Source organism: Leptodactylus fuscus, chromosome 1 (genome assembly GCF_031893055.1).
Source record: "Leptodactylus fuscus isolate aLepFus1 chromosome 1, aLepFus1.hap2, whole genome shotgun sequence".
Taxonomy (NCBI): Eukaryota; Metazoa; Chordata; class Amphibia; order Anura; family Leptodactylidae; genus Leptodactylus; species Leptodactylus fuscus.
This window is the reverse complement of record NC_134265.1, coordinates 5,999,635-6,023,508: the sequence shown is the minus strand read 5'-3', so window position 1 is coordinate 6,023,508 and position 23,874 is coordinate 5,999,635. Positions and strand designations below refer to the sequence as shown.

Sequence of the window (23,874 nt, the reverse complement as noted above, 5' to 3'; positions counted from 1 at the left end):
CAGCACAGCCTGCTGACGTCTACCAACGCCAGTGCTGCAACGTTTCCAACTCGTAGCTGGGGTCAATCTAACAGCGGAGGAGGAGGCGGTGGAGGAGGAGGAGGAGGGGGGTGTTCTTCTCGTGTCCCTGCCAGGAATGTTAGGCGGGGAGACGAGGTACACCGGGCCAGTTTGGGAAGCAGTCCCAGCCTCAATTACATTCACCCAGTGTGCCGTCAGTAAAATGTAGCGTCCCTGTCCGCATGCACTTGTCCACGCGTCGGTGGTCAAGTGGACCTTTGTGCAAAGCGCGGAACTAAGGGCCCGCCTGATGTTGAGTGACACGTGCTGGTGCAAGGCGGGGACGGCACACCGGGAGAAGTAGTGACGGCTAGGGACGGCATAGCGAGGTGCCGCAGTTGCCATCAGGTCCAGGAAGGCGGGAGTTTCAACAAGCCGGAACGCCAACATCTCCTGGGCCAGCAGTTTAGCGATGTTGGCGTTCAAGGCTTGCGCGTGTGGGTGGTTAGCAGTGTATTTCTGCCGCCGCTCCAATGTCTGAGAGATGGTGGGTTGTTGTAAAGAAGCGCCTGATGGTGCCTTTGATGGTGCAGGAGAAGGAGATAAGACAGGAACAGGGGAGGATGAGGGAGAAGTCAACAAAGTGGCGGAGGCAGATGAAGTGGTGTCCTGGCTCGTCCTCTGGAGTGCATCGCCAGCACAGTCAGCAGTGGCAGTGGCAGTGGCGTGAACGGCAGGCGGCCTTTGTCCTGCCGTTGCTGCCTGCCACTGATTCCAGTGCTTGGATTCCAAATGATGGCGCATTGAAGTGGTGGACAGGTTGCTCTTCTCAGAGCCCCTAATCAATTTCGAGAGGCAAATTGTGCAGACAACACTATATCTGTCCTCGGCGCATTCCTTGAAAAAACTCCACACCTTCGAGAAACGTGCCCTCGAGGTGGGAGTTTTTCGGGGCTGGGTACGAACTGGAACATCTTGGGAGATTCCGGGTGTGGCCTGGCTTCGCCTAAGCTGCTGACCTCTGCCTCTGCCTCTAGCTACCCTTTTTGGTGCTGCACCTGCCTCAACATCCACACTACTTTCCCCGCTTGACATCCCCCCTGTCCAGGTCGGGTCAGTGTCCTCATCATCCACCACTTCCTCTTCCAACTCCTGTCTCATCTCCTCCTCCCGCACAATGCGCCGGTCAACTGGATGCCCTGACGGCAACTGCGTCACATCATCGTCGATGAGGGTGGGTTGCTGGTCATCCACCACCAAATCGAACGGAGATGGAGGAGACTCTAGTGTTTGAGCATCTGGACACAGATGCTCCTCTGTTAGGTTCGTGGAATCGTGACGTGGAGAGGCAGGTTGAGGGACAATGAAAGGAGCGGAGAACAGCTCTGGGGAGCAGGGACAGTTGGGGTTATTGTTCTGTGAAGCTTGGGAATTTTGGGAGGAAGGAGGACAAGACTGTTGGGTAATAGGAGGAGAGGAGGCAGAGTCTGACTGGCTGCTGGACAATGTGCTGTAAGCGTTCTCTGACAGCCATTGCAAGACCTGTTCCTGGTTCTCGGGCCTACTAAGGTTTGTACCCTGCAGTTTAGTTAATGTGGCAAGCAACCCTGGCACTGTGGAGTGGCGCAATGCTTGCTGCCCCACAGGAGTAGGCACGGGACGCCCTGTGGCTTCACTGCTACCTTGCTCCCCAGAACCATTCCCCCGACCTCGCCCACGGCCTCGTCCACGTCCCTTTCCGGGAGCCTTGCGCATTTTGAATTCCCAATTAGAAACTGGCACTATATACCAGTAGCAAAAATTGTGGGTGCACGTAACCCCAATATATTCTTTGAATTACCAGTCAGAAACTGGCACTATATGGCAGTAGCAAGAAATGAGGGTATTTGTAACCCCAATATATTCTTTGAATTACCAGTCAGACAATGGCACTATATACCAGTAGCAAAAATTGTGGGTGCACGTAACCCCAATATATTCTTTGAATTACCAGTCAGAAACTGGCACTATATGGCAGTAGCAAGAAATGAGGGTATTTATAACCCCAATATATTCTTTGAATTACCAGTCAGAAACTGGCACTATATGGCAGTAGCAAGAAATGAGGGTATTTGTAACCCCAATATATTCTTTGAATTCCCAGTCAGACAATGGCACTATATACCAGTAGCAAAAATTGTGGGTGCACGTAACCCCAATATATTCTTTGAATTACCAGTCAGAAACTGGCACTATATGGCAGTAGCAAGAAATGAGGGTATTTGTAACCCCAATATATTCTTTGAATTCCCAGTCAGACAATGGCACTATATACCAGTAGCAAGAAATGAGGGTATTTATAACCCCAATATATTCTTTGAATTACCAGTCAGACAATGGCACTATATACCAGTAGCAAAAATTTTGGGTGCACGTAACCCCAATATATTCTTTGAATTACCAGTCAGAAACTGGCACTATATGGCAGTAGCAAGAAATGAGGGTATTTATAACCCCAATATATTCTTTGAATTACCAGTCAGAAACTGGCACTATATGGCAGTAGCAAGAAATGAGGGTATTTGTAACCCCAATATATTCTTTGAATTCCCAGTCAGACAATGGCACTATATACCAGTAGCAAGAAATGAGGGTATTTGTAACCCCAATATATTCTTTGAATTCCCAGTCAGACAATGGCACTATATACCAGTAGCAAGAAATGAGGGTATTTGTAACCACAATATATTCTTTGAATTCCCAGTCAGACAATGGCACTATATACCAGTAGCAAGAAATGAGGGTATTTGTAACCCCAATATATTCTTTGAATTACCAGTCAGACAATGGCACTATATACCAGTAGCAAAAATTTTGGGTGCACGTAACCCCAATATATTCTTTGAATTACCAGTCAGAAACTGGCACTATATGGCAGTAGCAAGAAATGAGGGTATTTGTAACCCCAATATATTCTTTGAATTCCCAGTCAGACAATGGCACTATATACCAGTAGCAAAAATTGTGGGTGCACGTAACCCCAATATATTCTTTGAATTACCAGTCAGAAACTGGCACTATATGGCAGTAGCAAGAAATGAGGGTATTTGTAACCCCAATATATTCTTTGAATTCCCAGTCAGACAATGGCACTATATACCAGTAGCAAGAAATGAGGGTATTTGTAACCCCAATATATTCTTTGAATTCCCAGTCAGACAATGGAACTATATACCAGTAGCAAGAAATGAGGGTATTTGTAACCACAATATATTCTTTGAATTCCCAGTCAGACAATGGCACTATATACCAGTAGCAAGAAATGAGGGTATTTGTAACCCCAATATATTCTTTGAATTCCCAGTCAGACAATGGCACTATATGGCAGTAGCAAAAATAGTGGGTGTATATAGCCCCAATTCTATTGCTAGGGGACTTGCAGGGTATTTCTGGGGTGAAGGTGGGGGGGCACACCGTTGGAACGGGGATTTGGGGTGTATATATGGGGTATACGGGAATACACTGTCAGTGTATTCCATTCAGGATCCTGGGAAAGCTGGGTTGCGGCGATTGAGCCTGTCAGTGCCACGTTACACTGACAAGCTTCTCCCTGGAATTTAGCTCTTACAAGAGCTGTTGTGGTTGTCTTCTCCTTCCTATCCTAGCCTGTCCCTGCCTACCCAGAATCTAAGCCCTAGCTAACTGGACGGAAACCTCCGTCCCCGGTGAATTGCAAGCTCAGAATGATGCGAAGCTGGGCGTCGCTGTTCTTTTAAATTAGAGGTCACATGTTTTCGGCAGCCAATGGGTTTTGCCTACTTTTTTCAACGTCACCGGTGTCGTAGTTCCTGTCCCACCTACCCTGCGCTGTTATTGGAGCAAAAAAGGCGCCAGGGAAGGTGGGAGGGGAATCGAGTAATGGCGCACTTTACCACGCGGTGTTCGATTCGATTCGAACATGCCGAACAGCCTAATATCCGATCGAACATGAGTTCGATAGAACACTGTTCGCTCATCTCTAACTACTACTCCAAATTGGATTCAGACCCCACAATGGAATACTCCAAAAAACTGAAAAAGGTTATCTCCGGCCTATCTGATAGAGCAGAAAACCTAAGCGGCCTCATACCAGCAAGTCCAAGAACGGGGACCATTTATATTCTTCCAAAACTGCAAAAACTTGGGAACCCAGGGAGACCAATCATTTCATGTGTAGGCACCCTCACTGAACAGATTTCTGGATGGGTAGAGGGTACTCTTAAACCCTTAGTGAAGGATACAGCCAGCTACCATCAGTACACCACAGACCTATTAAATAAACTATCCACTATAGGTCCCCTTCCAGATGGAACCATCCTGGCCACCATGGATGTAGAATCTTTGTACTCCAACATCCCACACCAGGATGGTGTAAACACCTGCCAGATATTCATGGAGAAGCGAGGTATGAACGCTGAATCAGTGGTGAAAGTGACAAAATTCATCCTCGCCCACAATTAATTTTTCTTTTGGTGACTGCATCTATCTACAGCAGACCAGCACCGCAATGGGGAATAAAATGGTACCACAGTATGCTAATCTCTTCATGGCCAAGCTTGGAAGTGACTTTCAGTCCACCTACACCACCAGGCCTCTGGCCTACTACTGTTTCATTGACGATAGCCTAATCATTTGGACTGGGTCTGAATAACAGCTGAAAACCTTCCATGAACAATTCAACCAGTTCCATTCCACCATCAACCTGACGCTCAATTACTCCTTCTCTGAAATAAACTTCCTGGATGCAGTCATCAAGATACAGGACAACAAAATTGAGACATTGTTGTATCGGAAGCCGATTGACCAACCAACCTACCTAAGAGGGGATAGCTTTCATCCGAAACACATAAAGAACTCCACTGCCAGGCCATCAGATACCATCACATATGTTCAGACCCAGTAGATATGGACAAACACCTTGGGGGCCTCAAAAACACATTCTTGAGGCAGGGTTACCATCCAAGAACAGTTGAAAACCAAATCACCAGGGCCACCAGAATACCAAGATCTGATATATTAAAATATAATACCAAACAGGAGAACAATCGGGTGCCCCTGGTCATCACATACAACCCCCACCTGGAGACGCTGAGAGGAATCACACGCAAATTACATCCACTACTACAAAAAGACGACCGTCTAAAATCCATATTTCCAGATCCCCCTCTCCTGTGCTACAGACAGCCACCAAACCTCAGGAATATGGTTGTGAGCAGCTCACTGTCACCTCCTACTAACACAGGAACATTTCCATGCGGACAGAAAAGATGCAAAACCTGGGCACACATACTGACCATGGACAAGATAGAGATACCAAACTCTAACAGGGAATATAAAATCCCAGGTACGTTCACCTGTAACACACTGAATGTAGTGTATTTAATAATGTGCACCAAATGCTCCACTGAAAATCTGTATGTTGGAGAGACCGGTCAGAAGCTCAGAATGAGAATTAACGCACACCGCCATACAATTAGAGAACAAAGGATGGACCTTCCTGTGCCAAATCATTTTGCAATGAAGATCATAATTAGAGATGAGCGAACAGTAAAATATTCGTTATTCATTTCGAATAGCTGCTCAATATTCGACTATTTGATCGAATATCGAACCCCATTATAGTCTATGGGGGAAAATGCTTTGTTTCAGGGGATCCCACCATTCGACTCAGGAGGGTCACCAAGTCCACTATCACACCTCAGCAAATGATGTCAACACCTCTGGGACAGCAGGGGAAGCATGTCTGGGGGCATCTAACAAGCCCAAGTCACTGTTTTAACCCACCATCACAGCCTAACAAACTACACACATTCCACACTCACTACAACCTCTATCAAAGTGGGAAAATACCTGTAAACCTTCTTTCTTCCCCAAATGGATGGACACAAACCCAAATTTAAGCTAAACAAACATTAACAAGCACCCCTTTAAATCACATTGCTCATGACAACCACAGATGGAATAGGCAATGGGAAATCCAACAGTACCCACCCTGAACTGTCATTGTGGATGTGTGTGTGATGTGGTAAGACCTTCCAAAATTCACTTTTATGGCCTTTAACATGAGCCCTTCCAAATTAAGTTACAGGCCCTTAAGCTGAGCTACCAGCAGAAATTGAGGCCCTTTAGGTGACTTCAGCCTTTTACCTGCAGAGTTTTAGGCCCCTTAACTTAGTTCAGCCTTGCACCAGCAGAGATCTGTTGATCCTTTGGGTGAGTTGAGCCTTTAAACAGCAGGGATTTTGTTTTTGGCCCTTAGAGTGAGTAGAGCCTTTTTTAATCAGATAATTTTTATTAACAAATTTTTCTTTACCTAAAATCAAACAGTCGACAAAACAACAGCAACACAACAATTCAAAGTAAATATGGAGACACAATCCGACATATAAAGAGGGAGGGGGGGGGGGAAAGTCCATTAGGACCCCCCGCTAAATCTCCCGAACTTCCTTTGATTTCCATGTAAAGAATAGCACTCAGGGGATCAAGGAAACAGAGAAAGTTGAAGTGAGAGATCTGTTCCTAATCAGAGACGGGGAGGGAAGGCCAGGTGTGTCCAACCATGCTCCCCAAATTTTTTCAAATTTAGTTTGGGCCTGTCTCTGTGCTTCACTAGGGGACAGTGTTGGGGTTAGGGCTAACACATCTCCACAGGTTTCCTCATCCACCACGAGTAGAGCCTTTAGCCAGTAGTGTTTTTGGCCCTTGGAGTGAGTAGAGCCTTTAAAATACAGTGCTTTTGGCCCTTGGAGTGAGTAGAGCCTTTAAAATACAGTGCTTTTGGCCCTTGGAGTGAGTAGAGACTCTAACCAGCAGAGTTGGGGAGAATCAGGGTGGATTGACCCTGGTAGGATCAGAATTGTGCAGCGCTGATGGTGGAGGACTGTGAGGAGGAGGAGGAATTGTAGAGGGTGAGCAGACACATGCAACCTCATGTCAGGGTGCTTGACACCAGTGGACATGAAAATGATGGGTCTATCCAGTGGCTGTTCATTTTTATGAGCATTAGCCGGTCAGCACTGACAGCCGGCTGCGCTTATCCGTAATTATACCACCGGCTGTGCTGAAGACCCTTTCCTATAGCACGCTGGTAGCAGGGCAGGAAAGGACCTCGAATGCGTACAGCGCAAGTTCCAGCCACAAATCCAACTTGGAGACCTAATAAGTATAGGCCGCAGAGGGATCGGAGAGGACAGGGCTGGTGTCGGCCAGGTACTCCCACAACATGCGTGTATACTTATCCCTCCTGGTGACACTAGGCCCCTCAGTGTCAGTACTTTGGCCACAGGGTGCCATTAAAGGGGATCTATCAGCAAAATTATGCTAATTCATCATTCATTATTCAGGCAACCGTAAATGTTGTATTAAACCCCGGTCCCAGTTTTAAATAAAAGCATTAGAACATATATGCTAATCGTAACTGAACGTGCACCATGGGCGGGGATGCACGGTGTCACGTCAGCTTCGGGCACGCCTACCTCTTCTGTCTTCTTGTATCGACACCATCTGGTTCCGTGTCTTCAAATCCCACACCTGCGTAGTAGCGCTTCCCTCCGGAGCACTACTGCGCAGGCTCACTTGCCAGTCCCCATAGAACTACACGAGCGTACTGCACGCTCGCGAACTTCCAATAAGTAAAATGGCGAGTGAGCCTGCGCAGTAGCGCTCCGGAGGGAAGCGCTACTACGCAGGTGCGGGATTTGAAGACCTCAAGCCGGAAGAAGACCAATAGGAAACCGGCAGAAGAGATGGGACCAGAGGGCGTCGCTCCAAGAAGAAAGAAGAAGTAGGCGTGCCCGAAGATGACACGGCATCATGCATCACCGCCCACTGTGCACGATAGGTAAGATTAGCATATATGTTTTTATGCTTTTATTTGAAAATGGGACGGGGGTTTTAAATTACATTTACGGTGCCTGAATAGCCTTTTTAAAGGCTATTCACGCATATGTGGGGCTCTATTAGCATAATTTTGCTGATAGAGCCCCTTTAACGTGTCCCAGACCTTGGAGAGTGTGCCCCTGCCAGGTGTGGACTGGATGACAGTTTGTCGCCTGTTGGAGGAACTCTCCTGTGTGCCACCAACGACAGTTGATGGAAACATCTCCATCATATTCTGCACCAGTTGCTTGTGGCAATCACTCATGTGACTGGCCCTCCCCTCTACCGGAATAAAATTACAAACATCATTTTTATACCGGGGGTAGGGGATTGCAAAAATCCAGTAGTCATTGCTCTCCAGGATTTTGGCAATGCATTTGTCAGTTGCAAAGCACTCCAACATGTATTCAGCCATGTGTGCCAGAGTGTTACTTGGCGTCACTTGGCTGCCCCCACCGGAATGGTCACTCTCCATTTCCTCCTCCTCCTCCATTTCGCCACAACTGCTCTGCAGCAATGGGACACAATGACCTTCCCCGCTAGCCTCCTGTGTAACAATGACTTTTTCATCCTCCTCCTCCTCCCTCAATATACGCTGTGAAGCGGACAGGAGTGTGCCATGAATATCCTGCTGGGATGTTTCTGCTCCTATGCCCGACTCCTCAGTGTCCAATGCGTTATCCCTGATGGCGATGAGGGATTCTCGCATCACACACAGGAGCGGGATTGTGACACGATTGTGTCGTCACAGCTGACCCTCATGGTTGACTCCTCAAAGACATGCAAGATCTCGCATACGTCTGCCATCCATGGCCCTCTCATGGTGTAGACACTGCGGGAGCTGCCACTGAGGAACCCTTGGAGATGGTACTCCATCAAGGGTCTCTGCTGCTCACACACTCTACTCAACATGTGGTACATCGAGTTCCAGCATGTGGGGACGTCGCACATCAGCCGGTGTTCTGGCAGATAGAGGCATTGCTGGAGGCTTCGGAGGCTAGCAGCGGCTACTGTGGAATTGCGAAAGTGGGCACACAAGCGCCACACTTTCACCAGTAGCTCGGCTACATTGGGGTATGTTTTCAAAAACCGTTAAACCACTAAATTGAACACGTGGGCCAGGCATTGAACGTGTTGGAGGTTGGCAAGCTCCAGAGCCGCTACCAGGCTGCGGCCGTTATCACACATGACCATGCCTGGGCCCAGGTACAGCGGCGAAAACTATGTTGCCGTCTCATCGAGGAGGGCATCCCTCACCTCTGATGCAGTGTGCTGTCTGTCCCCCAAGTTTATGAGCTTCAGCAAGGCCTGCTGACGTCTCCTAAGCCAGTGCTGCAGCGTTTCCAGCTGGTAGCTGGGGTCAATGTGATGGCGGAGGAGGTGGAGAAAGAGGGTGGTGGTTCAGAGCCCCTGCCAGGAATGTTGGGTGGGGAAATGAAGTAGACCACCCCAGATTGTGACCCGGCCCCAGCCTCAACTACATTCACCCAGTGTGCCGTCAGTGAAATGTAGCGTCCCTGTTCGCATGCACTTGTCCACGCATCGGTGGTCAAGCGGACCTTTGTGCAAATCGCGGAACTTAGGGCCGCCGGATGTAGTGTGACACGTGCTGGTGCAAGGCGGGGACGGCACACCGGAAGAAGTAGTGACGGCTAGGGACTGCATAGCGAGGTGCCGCACTTGCCATCAGGTCACAGAAGGCCTGAGTTTCCACAAGCCGGAACGGCAACATCTCCTGGGCCAGCAGTTTGGAGATGTGCACGTTTAAGGGTGCATTCACACGGAGTATTTTGGCTTGTAATCTGGCACGTATTCACGATCCGTCAGATTACGCGCTCACAATGCTCCCATTCATTTCAATAGGAGTTTGGATTGTATACGCCACGCTATTTTGCGTCCGTGATTTTGCTCGTGTATACGTGCCAGATTTCGAGCCAAAATACTTCATGTGAATGCACCCTAAGGCTTGTGCATGGGGGTGGGTAGCGCTGTATTTTTGCCTGCGCTCAAAAGTCTGGGAGATGGTAGGTTGTTTTGAAGAGGCGCATGATGGTACAGGAGAAGGAGCTGAGGCAGGAGAAGGAAGTAAGGCAGGAGAAGGAGCTGAGGCAGGAGAAGGAGCTGAGGCAGGAAAAGGGGAGGATGAGGGAGAAGTCTCCAAAGTGGTGGAGGGAGATGTGGAGGTTTCCTGGCTGCTGGTCTGGACTGCAGCACCAGCACTGGCAACAGTGGAAGAGGCAGTGGCGGTAACGCCGGACGACGATTGTCCTGCGTTTGCTCTCTGCCACTGAGCCCAGTGCTTGCCTTCCAAATGACGGCGCATGCTAGTGGTTGTAAGGTTGCTCTTTTCGGAGCCCCTACTCAGTTTGCAGTTGCAGAGTGTGCAAATGGCACTATATTTGTCCGCAGCACATACATTAAAAAAATTCCACACCACCTAAGACCGTGGCCTCGATGGGGGAGTTTTTCTAGGCTGGCTAAAAGAGGGAACATTTTGGGCCCTGCTGGCTGTGGCCTGGCTTCAGTGAAGCAGCTGTCCTCTGCCTCTGGACATGCCTCTGCCTCTAGCCACCCTCTTTGGTGCTGCATTTCCCTCCACATCTCCACTGCTCTCCCCGCTTGACATCCACCCTGTCCAGGTCGGGTCAGTGGCCTCATCGTCCACCACCTCCTCATCCAAATCCTCTGATGGCTCCTCCTCCTCCTCACCTACGACGGCAACAGGCTGCCCTGATGGCAACTGTGTGTCGTCACTGAGGGCCGATTGCTGGTCAACAAGAACAACATGAGATAACGGATGCTCCAGTGTTTGTGCATCAGGCAACTCATCTGTTACCTCTGGTGATTCAGGACGTGGTGGGACAGAGAGAGGGACAGTGAATGGAGCCGAAAACAGCTCCTGGAAGGTGGGAAAGGTGGGATTATGTTGCTGGGAAGATTGGGCATGTTGTGAGGAAGGACGACCAGACTGTTGGGTAGGAGGAGGAGTTGAGGTAGAGTCTGACTGGCTGGTGGAGAATGTGCTTGAAGCGTTGTCCGCCAGCCATTGTAACACCTCTTCCTGGTGCTCGGGCCTACTTAGGTTTGTACCCTGCAGCCTTGATGTGGCCATCAAGCCGGGGACTGTGGGGAAGCGCAATGCTTGCTGCCGCAGAGTTGTAGGCGCAGTAGATGCTGTTGGTTGAGCGCAACCTTGCTCCACATCTGCATTTCCACACTCCCGTCCTCTTCCCCATCCCCTTGCACTAGCCTTGCGCATTTTGGATGTATAGTAATTCCCTTTTTTATGGTCTATGCACCCCTAATAAAAGCTGTTTGACAGGTATATCAGCAACAAATAACTACTGGGGATACCTGCAATTTGGTGTGCGGACACTCTAAAAAAAAAAAAAAAAAGTTTGACAGTATATAGCAAGAACTCTATACTCCTCTCCCTTTACTATATAGCTCTGTAAAGAGCTGTTGTTTTTCTTCGGTTTTTCCCTGCCTACTACAAGCTAATGCCTATCTAGCCCTCTGCAGCCATGTCTCTCTCCCTATCTCTCACCGCAAAAAATGGCGAATATGCCTGCGGCCGTTCTTATAAATGGGAGGTCACATGTTTTCGGCAGCCAATGGGTTTTTCATTTTTTTAACTGCCTTCGTTGTCGTAGTTCCTGTCCCACCTCCCCTGCGCAGTTATTGATCCAAAAAAAGCGCCAGGGAAGGTGGGAGGGGATACGAATTTTTACTGCGTATGCAGCCTGGTATTCGATGGGAATTAAATTCCTCGAACGGCCTGATATTCGGTCGAATATGGTGTTCGATCATCTCTAATCATAATATCACCAATAACATGAAAATATGAAATTTACCTTATGAAATTTGCATTTCCTGGAGTCCAGAGGCAGTACACACACATGGGATATTATCCCCCTAGATACAATTAGAAGAGACAGGTTAACAAGCAATAGTCATTAATTAACAATTAAGGCCCTCCTATAAGAGGAACCCCGCCCTACTCAGCCTCAGTATGGTACCCAAGCAATAAGCAACAAATAGGGTGGGCGTGCTGTACTGCCTCCGGACTCCAGGAAATGCAAATTTCATAAGGTAAATTTCATATTTCCTGTTCGTCCGTCGGCAGTACACACACATGGGAACTTACAAAGCAATATTCCTTGGGCGGGAAAATTTGTTGCTTCCTTAAATACTACCTGACCGAAGGGGAAACCCCTCAGAGACCTTTATGTCCCATCTGTATGGTTTAGATAGGTGTAGTAATGAATGACTATGTCGCTATTTTGCACATTTTGGTACAAGAGCCCACGGACCAACTCTGCCCTGATGTAAAAAGGCTGGAGTAGAGAGCGCCCCCACAGATTCCAGTGGAGGTTGTTCTGAGAGGTCATAACAAATCCTAACAGAGCCTTTGATATATCTTGCTTGCATCATCTGCTGGTTTTTCAGCCTTCGAATCTGCCAAAAGAGAGAGAGAATTAAAATGAGAATACGGATTCTGATTCACAACCATTCAGAAAGAAACCCCTCATACACTAAGACCGGGTGGATCTTATATAAATTTTTTTTATTTTTTTTTTGTCAGAGGAGACCTGAGCCCCAGTAAGGTTATTTCCTGGTTGTAACCAAACTTCTGGAAATTCTGGTGATGTTCCCATGGCCACAGAGTTATCTGACTAGTAGATCCGGGTCTCTAGCCGAGAAAAAAGTTGACATTCACTAATTCTCTGCTAACCTAGTTACAGCCACTGTAAGGATTTTGAGTAGATATCCTTCAAGCTTGCCTGAAGAATGGCTTCCATGGGACACCTTTATGACTTTTAGGAGCAATGATCTGCCTCATTCTGGGACTGGCGTATCTATTTCCAGCAGTCTATTTATGATTGTGTCTTCAGTCGTCTCATGAGACCCTTTAAGGAAGACTATAGATGTGTATTGATGGTTGTGATATGGACCTTGAGTATTATCTTCCAGGTCTTCTCGTAGTAGTTGAGAGAGATGAAATGACTTCTGGACTTGTCTAAATGGAGGAGCACTGAGATTTATTGATACTTACACTTTATCTCATACGGAGACGGTAGAATGTCTTCCTACAAACCTCCAAGTTACTACTACAGTATCCACATGGCCAATTTTTTTTTTTTTTTTAATTTCCCCTGGCCACCTTCCAACGTAGATTTGTGAACTTGCACGGAAGAGCCTTTCTGGAGAAAAAAGGGCATTTCAGACTGGACGTTACCAGATCCTGCCCTTTAAAGGATATGTAAAGGATGACCCTACTTGTCGGACCTATTGTGGCAATATTACAGTTTCCTCTGTTTCCTTGCCAAGAATTTTCCTCCGAACCTTTAGGATGGAGATACTACAGACAGATCACTGGACCAGGTTATTACCCGATCAACACTGCCAGGTTTTCTCTCAGACACAGGAACCAAGACCTGTTGGTTTTGCATTGTGCCCTGGCACCGGAATCTGAGAATGACCCAACTTCTGAGTAGACTCCTTGAAAGGATTTGGATTCTGACCCTCAATCTCCTGGATTTAAGACTTATTACCTTTGACTCCTGTAGACTCTATATAGGTTTGCAATAACCAGAGATTTGCTTGCCTGCTTATGCCAGGCTCTTGTGATTCACCAGGAGTGGTTGAAAGTGATGCAGTAGCATCCTAATGGCTTAAATCCCTTTATATTGTAGAGTCTTCCCCGGAGGATCATGGCTGTAGAATTATTTGTAGCCTAAATTGCACCGAAACAGAGAATTCCTCGCCTAGGTAGGCCGGCTTCCTATCCTATATGGCTATCAATATACATATTCTTTGGGATTTCTTTCTGGAAAGAGCTTCATCTTCATGCAGAATGAATTGACCAGAAGCCCCTGCTCCTTCCGACTTTTGGATTCACCCCGAATAAGAGTAACATCCACTTCTCTTCAGGGAGATATAAGGAGCCCATTTACCAGGCATAATATAACTGCGTATCCTTGAAGATGCAGGGCTATTTTAAGACCTATGACAACTTTCTGAAGAGTAGAAGGACTTAGGTGCTCCCAATTTAAAGACGTCTGAACTGGAAATATAATATTTCTGTCCCATTCTGTAGGGTAATTCCCAGAAACTGGAACATGCAGACATACATCTATAGGGTTGCCTGAGGACACCCAGCTCCCCTTTGCATAATGACCACGCCTGAGTCCATGGACTATCATTGTGCTTTCCCTGGCGCTTATGGAGATATCAGATCTACGACTGACCCATGTGCGTCAGCTTTTGAACCAGGACAATTCCGCTATAAACTCCCTGTTGTGGTTGAGTGCCTGGGACTGGCTGTAGTGCAGCTTCTCAAACCCTCAGTCTGACCAACGGAGGATGGAGGTTTTTTTTTTTTTTTTTTTTTTTTTTTTTTTGAGGATTTCCTATTCCTCTGTAATGCTCGGAGCTCCAAAGAGTGACCACCATTTAAGGTGGAAGACATCTCCTCCGAGGAACCTGTAACAATATGGATAAAATAAAAGCTCAGACCCCTTCTGCTGGAGGTGATGGAGATCTGTGCACCATAGCTCAGATTTTGTAGGATTTGCCTACTTCTGGAGTTGACAGGGGCATTATGGCGTTGCCTACACCCTGTCAGTAAACTTGGTATGTCCGCAAACTGTGAAGCAACAGAATATCTGCCTGAGAAAAGCAAAGGACAAAAAAATTATTCATCTACAATACTCTACTAGCAGTATCCGGGGGTACCCCGCTTATATATAATGTGATCTAAAGCGCTCTATTGACACTTCTGAGCATCACTTTTTTTTTTTTTTTTTTGCGGTGCCTGAAATACATTGAATTAGCCAATACGGAGAGCCCCGGCCCTCGATCCAGCAGAGTTGGCTACTGTACAAGCCGATGCCAGATGTAAAAATATATATGAATATACACATACATATAGAGACCTGCAACGAAAGGAGAGAAAGATCAGAATACTCTGATAATACAGCAAACCGGAGGCTCATTACAGGAACTGAATACCACTGACTGATAGATTGTGAATCCATAGATTTAAAACCTACTCCTTCCTCAGAATTCAGGGAAGATAAAATGAGAACCTTTTCTCTAGAACTGGACACTGTCCCAGATACAGAACCGGCAGGGTGTATAATAACATACACTGTTGTCAGATGTAACGGACTGTATCCACACCATTATAAGAAGTGGAGGCCGTGTAAAGACCTATTACACCATTACCAACAGCAGAAGACTGTGGCCATTACATTATCGCCAGAATACGGGTTCACACTCACATTATTATATTTTCTCACCAGATATCTGACCTGATATATGTGTAACCTGTAATGAATATTTCTCCTTTACATCCGCTCTCTTAATTGCAGATCTCATGTAATATTTTGACTCATACAAGTAGAGCCCACCTTGGACTTAAACATATTAAATATTCATATATGTTAAATCTCATTTCGAAAAAGTTATACTCGATATATAAAAGCTTATAATATAGCATTCCAAAATGATCTTTACTCCAGATATACATACTTCAGTATATCCTTTTCAAAAAATGTAGATATACATGCTACATATATCAACCAGAGATGAAAATACCCATGCTTTTAGTATATAGGATTTCGCATCAGTTTATCTCAGGTGTGTGTATGCCTTTGCATATTAACTGATCAGCTCCAGGCAGTGCTGTCACACTGACACAGGCAAACGCCTTTAATCCATATTGGCATTTTGCCAATTTTTTAATGTCTGGAAAAACTAACTCATTGCAAACAACAAGCTGCTGAGATGCTGGAACAAACATAGGCAAAGCATTAATGGCAGCCATTTTCCTGAATACAGGCGGATCACTGACGCCAATACCACACAGATGAAGTCGCAGGCAGAAGCCAGTACATATACATATATATATATTATATATATATATATATATATATATATATATATATATATATACACACATATACATACACTAAGCATATATCATACAGAAATGATGCCATGTATGCCATATCATTTTAGCACTGGTGTAATACATCCATTATATACCATATGCATGCCATATATGTTCATATACACTCTGATGCACCCGTAACAGTAATTGCACTTATAAACTGTAATAATATTGCACTTGATGGGCTTGAAGACATTTAAGGCATCTGTAAAGTGTATAACCACAATATACTTATGGCCTGTAAACAGTAACTGTATATATAAACTGTATAGTAACTGTGTACCTATGGGCTTGAAGACATTAAGACATCTGTAAGTTGTATAACCACAATACTTATGTCCTGCAAACAGCAATTGCACCTGTAAACTGTACAATGACAGTGTATTCATGGGCTTGTCAGGACACTAACACACCCGCAATCTGTACAATCACAGTGACCCCCATAGGTTTGTAAGATATCAATGTGCATGCACTGCACAATAGCGGTGTTCCCATGCCATCTATGGGTTGCAAATGCACATGAACTGTGTAACACTAGGTTGTAAACAGCCAACGCACTTTACCCAGTGCATAGCAGCCCTGCACACGATAACTGTGCATGCTCAGTATCCACGCTGCTGCTAGTGGATAAGCATTAAAACAAAGCAAACACTTGCTTTCCCAGTGGAGCACAGCTCCTACTTACAGTTGGCAGCTCTGAGGGTCTGGCTTGTTTCGGCAAGTGGTGCTTAGACCATGCCTAACACCGGATACTTCTGCTCAGCGTCCATGTTGCCTAGTGGACAAGCATAAATAGGGTCTCATTGCCTTTACCATAGCAGATCAGCAGGATTGGTCAAGCATCAGCCTTGACATTACTCACTGCACTCCTTGATGATGTGGCTTGTATTGGCATGTGGTTTCATATAGTTGTGCACATGATAACGGTGCCTGCCTGCTCAGAGTCCATGTTGCTGCTAAGCATAACTTGAAAAAGCCAAAGTATACACTTGCTTTTTCCCAGTGGAGCAAGGCTCCTACTCACAGTTGGAAGCTCTGAGGGTCCAGATGGTTTCAGCCAGTGGTGATTAGCCAGGCCAAACACATTCCTGAAGTCCTGCAAGGCTTCACTGTTCTTGCACATGTGCAGAACCTTCGCCAGAATCAAAGATGGTGCAGGCTTCACATGAGGTAAGCATTTACAGGTTTCCACAGAGCTTCCTCATTGGGCAATCTTATCCAGCAGAATCAACTACCTTAGCAGGATTCTGTGGGAAAAAAACAGCCAAGCTGAATCGCTACATAGTACAGTAACCATGCCCTCCTCCAGAAGCAACTGTATTACACAGGCTTCCTGGGGATATGCCAGCCATATCCTTGCCAGCTCCCCCTGGCTGGACTTTATCCTCAGAGTGGGGGAGCTTGTGACGATAAATGAAACCTATTGAAAAAACAAACAAAAAGAGAAGGTAAGAAAGAGAGTCCTGCCTCTTCCAAGGTTTTAAGAGAAATAAAAAATACTGAGGCTGAGTAGGGCGGGGTTCCTCTTATAGGAGGGCCTTAATTGTTAATTAATGACTATTGCTTGTTAACCTGTCTCTTCTAATTGTATCTAAGGGGATAATATCCCATGTGTGTGTACTGCCGACGGACGAACAGGAAATTTTGATTTTAAGAGGGAATTTTAAATCAAGGAAACAGCAAATGATTCATGAATACAAGAGCATGACCCTATTTAACACTCTGGAGAATGGAATGAATGTCTCACATGGGTTCATGTCATGCTATAGAAATCACTGAACTAAGACAGTCATAAAGATAAGAACCTGGGACCTGTGAATTGTTTACATGTTTATACTAATAAGTCTCTTCCAAGTCTCTTCTCCTCATGCCCCTCCCTCCTGAAATCCTATCCCTATGTGTCCTGTTGTACATAAATATGCAGCCTTCATAAATTGTTCTTAGTTATATCTGAAGAAGAAGCCAAAGAGCTTCGAAACGTTATATTCTGTCATCATTATGAGTTAGCCATTAAAAAAGGTATCATCTACTGAAGACTCTCAGAATTCTGTGTAGTGATTACATTGTCTCATCTTCTCTCCATTCAGGTTCCTACAAGATAGAATCCTCTCAGTATCTTCTATATAAGAGAATATTCCTGGTTGATCCATCAAGGATGGAAAGAGACAGGAACAAGATGGCGGAAAGTCTATTAAATCTCACCCTAGAGATCATCTACCAGCTTACTGGAGAGGTGAGAGATTCTGATGATGTCATCATGACATCATTCTTATCTATAGTAATAACAGATGATATGACTGGAGAGGTGATGGACTCTGGACATGTATGTAGTGAGATTTATTAATGTGTCTCCCCATAACCAGGATTATACAGTAGTGAAGAAGACCTCTAGTGGGCGCTGTCAGGCTCCTGTGTATGATGGATGTAGAGGAACTCTGAGCCCATTCCTGGGGCCTCCACCTCATCCCCTGATACAGGAGGAGATCAATGGACAGAAGATCCTAGAACTCACCCACAAGATGCTGGAGCTGCTGACTGGAGAGGTGACAGTGCTGGGAATGCTGGGACATTATACAGTAACTGGAGGGGTCGGGGTGATGACTGTATCATTGTGTTGTCAGGTTCCTATAAGGTGTCAGGATGTCGCTGTCTATTTCTCCATGGAGGAGTGGGAGTATTTAGAAGGACACAAGGATCTGTACAAGGAGGTGATGATGGAGGACCTGCAGCCCCTCACATCAGCAGGTAATAGACATGACTATATACACATGGACTTCCATTATTTGTATGTACAGAATGAATTCAGTCCCTGTCTGTGTTTCCTACAGGTAGATCCAGTAAGAGGACAACACCGGAGAGATGTCCCAGTCCTCTTCTTCCACAGGATGATGATCAGGTAGATGGAGATATTCCCTATGATGTGTAGACGGGCTGTGAAGTCCTTGTGGTCAGTCTTGTTGTATCCAGCAGTATTATATGGTTATATACATGGGCGGTGTCATTGAGCCGCCATCTAATATGTTTATCCGGCTTCTCACAGACCTGCAGCTACTGTCAGGACATCTTTCATCTTCATGCGGATTAATGATCTAGAACATTCTCTGTGACTTCCCCATTTGTCCGGTGACTTTTACATTATTTGTTTCCCAGATTTTCCATCAGGATAAAGATGTGAGCGACATGAATGCTATATCTATGAGAATAAAGGAAGAGCCCTATGTGAGTGGTGATGAGGAGTGTGAGGAGGACATTCCTACAGGGACCCGCCCAGGTGAGGAGTCACCACTATATAAAGCACAGAAGGGTCACTGATTCTATTCAGACATTGGTTAGACTATTTGTTGTTCCCCGATTCAGGTAAAATACTAATAATCCCTGAATATAAATGTGATACCGCTATAGGGGGTAATAAATGTAGTATAGAATAGAACGGACAGCAGGAATATAAAATAAGATAATCCTTTTATGGTCCCACTATGGAGAAATTCAGTGTGTTACAGAAGCATTGATAATACAGTAATATATTACAATAAAAAGAAAAAATACAAGCTCAGATAGAAAATGATACTAGGAGTCATAGCAACTAAAGAAAGACTCAGGATCATTTAGTTCTCTGTGCGGAGTGTCTTCGCTTACCCTGATGTAGGTTATACAGCCTGACCGTGGTTGGGAGGAAGAACCTCTGATAGCTCCTTCTCACACTTTGGGTGAAGCAGTCGGTCACTTACAGTACTGTCCGGTCTCATACATGGGATAGGATTTATTCTCCAGCATGGAGTCCACCATGGACAGTATCCTTCTGTCACCCACCATCTGTACTGGGTCCAGGGGGCTCCCCAGGACAGAGCTGGCCCTTCTAACCAGTCTGTCAAGTCTATTTCAGTCCCTGGCTGCTATGCTACTCCCCCAGCAGGCCACTTTGAAGAAGATGGCTGAGGCAACCACAGAGTTGAAAAAGGCCCTAAGAAGTGGTCCCTGGACTCCAAAGGCCCTCAGCCTCCTGAGCAGGTAGAGTCTGCTGTGGCCCTTTCTGTGCAGCGCCTCCAGGTGATCAGCCCTGTACAGCTTATTATTGAGGAGCGCACCCAGGTACTTTTAGGTCTTACTATATCAATGCATGTTCCTTGGATCTCCACCGGGGTCGGAGCACTTCTCCGTTTACTAAAGTCTCCTTGGTCTTCCCAGCATTAATCCTGAGCTGGTTCTGCTGGCACCATTCACCAAAATCCCAGTTTAAGTCTCTGTATTCCCTATCGTCACCATCAGTGATGAGGACTACTATCGGAGGACTTCTGTAAGTAAGAGCTAGATGGGTTGTGCCTAAAGTCAGCAGTGTACAGTGTGAAGAGAAATGGGGCAAGAGCTGTACCTTGTGGTGCCCCCGTACTACAGATCAAAGTGTTAGACACACAGTCCCGGGCTCTCACATACTAAGGGCGGATTGTGAGATAATCTGGTATCCAATTGGACAGCTGATGGTCCACTCCAACAAGGTCCATCTTGTCCCTCAGTAGCCCTGGCTGAATGGTGTTGAACACACTGGAGAAATCACTGTATGGGCACATGGCAGAGCTTAGAATGGAGAGAGCGCTATTAGGGCAGATTTTGATGGAATAGTTTTCAGGACCCGCGTCACATTTGCAGGATCCCTGAGGTGCCAGAACAGTAGAAACACCCAAAATGTGACCCCCATTTAGGAAACTAGACCCCTTAAGGAATATTCCAAGGGCTATAGTGACCATTTTGACTTAAACTGTTACACAGATGTATATACTGTATTTTTCGGATTATAACACGCACCTAGGTTTTAGAGGAGGAAATTAGGGGAGAAAATTTTGAGGCAAAAAAATGGTAAAATATTTAATACATGGGAGTTGTAGTTTTCCCACATTGACAGGTGATCCCGCAGCTGTACGGGGATGCAGAGAGCTTTTTTTTTTTTTGCGGGGTCAGGTGCAGTTTTTAGTTTTACAATTTTGGGACATGCCTATTGCTTGGATCACCTTTTATTTAAATCAGAGGAAAAATCGTGGGAAAAAGACGGCGGTTTGGCACTTTTGACTTTGACGTTCACCGTACAGAAAAAATATTTTGTAAGTTTGTACAACAGACCTATTCGGACACAGCGATACCTAATGTGTATGTGTTTCACAGTCATTTTCTCCTTTTATATGTAATCTAGGGAAAGGAGGTGATTTAGAACTTTTATTTTTTATTATATTTTTTTTTTACTTTTTCTTTTTTTTAACTATTTTATTAGCTCTCCTAGGGGGCTTGAACCTGCAATCATTTGATTGCAAGACCTATAGACTCCAATACAAGTTTATTGCAGTCTATGGGAGATTCTATACATTACTATTGCGGATTGTCGTAGACCAGCCACAATAGTAATATTGCTGTGACAGACCTGGGAGCCTTCAGTAGGCTCCCGGCTGTTATAGGAACAGGTCGTCTCCTGCGACCTCACCGTGCAGGAGGTGGGCTGCAACTTTATACTTATGGAGCAGGTGGGAAACGGTGCCTTGTTACATTTGCAGAGCAAGTGTGTGTGTGGGGTGGGGGGTCATAGAAGTAGTAATGCCCGCAATCAGAGTGAACTCGGATCGTGGGCATTATTTCTGGGTCTACGCTATACATTACAGCATAGACCCAATAAGTATGGTGACCAATATGCAGCAGAGCAGCCGCCATCATCTTTTACATACCCAGCAATAGAATGTAATAGAACAGCGGATGCTGGGAAGGGACAGCGCCGCCAGGGTCCGCATACTTACCTAGCTGGTGATCGCTTGTGGGGCTTGCTGTTATAACTCCCGGTCAGATCGGAGTAGCTGTGTAAAACAGCGGATACTCTTATCTGACCGGGAGTTATAACAACAAGCCCCACAAGCAATCATCAGCTAGGAAAGTTTATGACAGGTCCCTCGCCGGTCATATTAGAGAATCAGCTGTATGAAAAACTCTTGATCTCACTTGATCGCATCGTGGTGTGACTAAGGGTTAAGCAGCCATGGATTGTGTTCACCTCTACAGTGACCTAGAGCAGTGGTGGCGTCTCCTGCCCTGCTTCATTACTATTCACTGTCACTGACCTCCGTCTCAGCACAGTGAATACTAATGAAGTAGGCCGCGCTGCCATCGTTTGCTGCCTGTGCCACTGACTTCACTTCCTCACATGGTCTGAAGCGTCTCAGGCAGCGGCAGCTCAGTGGGGAATATACTTATAAGGTATTTTATTCAATAATAGTAACATCAGTTTTCTTCTTGTCAGATGACTGTACCAGGAGCTCAGAGGGACATCTGATATCTACAGATTATACAGCAGAGGATCATGGTATCACACAAGATTCATATGAAGAACATGTCATTACCCCAGATATACCCTCAGCCCTTCAGGAGAAAGATATTTCTCCTAATTCATCAGCGTCTGTTAAACAAAATAAAAGATGTAGAAGGGGTGTAATACATCAGAGAACTCACACAGGGAAGAAATCATATTCATGCCCAGAATGTGGGAAATGTTTTACTTATAAATCACTTCTTGTTATACATCACAGGATTCACACAGGCGACAAGCCATATTCATGCCAAGAATGTGGGAAATGTTTTACTAATAAATCATACCTTGTTAAACATGAAAGAACTCACACAGGTGAGAAACCATTTTCATGTCTAGAATGTGGGAAATGTTTTACTAATAAATCATTTCTTATTGAACATCATAGAATTCACACAGGGGAGAAGCCATATTCCTGCCCAGAATGTGGGAAATGTTTTACTCAGAAATCAAAACTTGTTGAACATCAGAGAATTCACATAGGAGAGAAGCCATATTCATGCCCAGAATGTGGGAAATGTTTTACTCAGAAAGCAGACATTGTTAGACATCAAAGAACTCACACAGGCGAGAAGCCATATTCATGCCTAGAATGTGGGAAATGTTTTACTCAGAAATCAAATCTTGTGAAACATCAGAGAACTCACACAGGGGAGAAGCCATATTCATGCCCAGAATGTGGGAAATGTTTTACTCAGAAGTCAGAACTTGTTAAACATCAGAGAATTCACACAGGCGAGAAGCCATATTCCTGCCTAGAATGTGGGAAAAGTTTTACTAATAAATCACATCTTGTTGAACATCAGAGAACTCACACAGGGGAGAAGCCATATTCATGCTCAGAATGTGGGAAATGTTTTACTCAGAAATCAAGTCTTGTTGGACATCAGAAAACTCACACGGAGTAACTCCAGCCAGTAATAGCCTATTTTACAAAAAAAACAAAAAAAAAACAGCGGTAGCAGCGCGTGTTGCTAGGCTTCCTAATGTCTCAGGCCTTGTAGCAGCCGCTACCGCTGCTACCCCGGTAGTTACACCCCTGGTGTAAATGTTTTATATGTTTGTGTAAGGGGCATAAATTTTAATATTTGATAAAAAATATAGTTCAAAAAATAGTTGTAATAGTTTATACTACATAATATGTATTGAATATGTAAAATCAATAAAAATGTTGAAATTAAAAAAAAAAAGTTGTTCATATCAATGTCACGACAAATTAGGAAAATGCCAAAATAATAAAAATTTAAAGTGGAAAAAAATATTTACTGTAGTGCTCTGAAAATTTTACTTTAGCATAACCAATAATTTAACATATTTTTTGTGAGCGAAGCCGTGGGTAATCTACTAGTGAAAATATAATGACCAGAGATACATCTCTGGTGTAGCAGAGCTCAGCGCACACTCAGCTCTGGTACATCTCTGGTGTAGCACAGCTGTGCGCTCAACACTGCTACATCTGAGATGGGACTGTGGACCGATCTTAGACTCCGCCTCCTCCAGCACTCAGCTCTGGTGTAGCAAAGCTCAGTGCACACTCAGCTCTGCTACATCTCAGGTGTAGCAGAGCTCAGCGCACGCACAGCTCTGCTACATCTCAGGTGTAGCAGAGCTGTGCGCTCAACACTGCTACGTCTGAGATCGGACCACAATGGAGACTGCTGTGGATCGATCTTAGACTCCGCCT

General features: G+C 45.4%; 1 pseudogene; it reads left to right on the top strand.

Annotated features, from left to right (window-relative positions):
- LOC142191071 (uncharacterized) overlaps positions 1-23,169 on the top strand; it is a 136,522-nt pseudogene extending 113,353 nt beyond the window's left edge.
- The last annotated feature ends 705 nt before the right edge of the window (positions 23,170-23,874 follow it).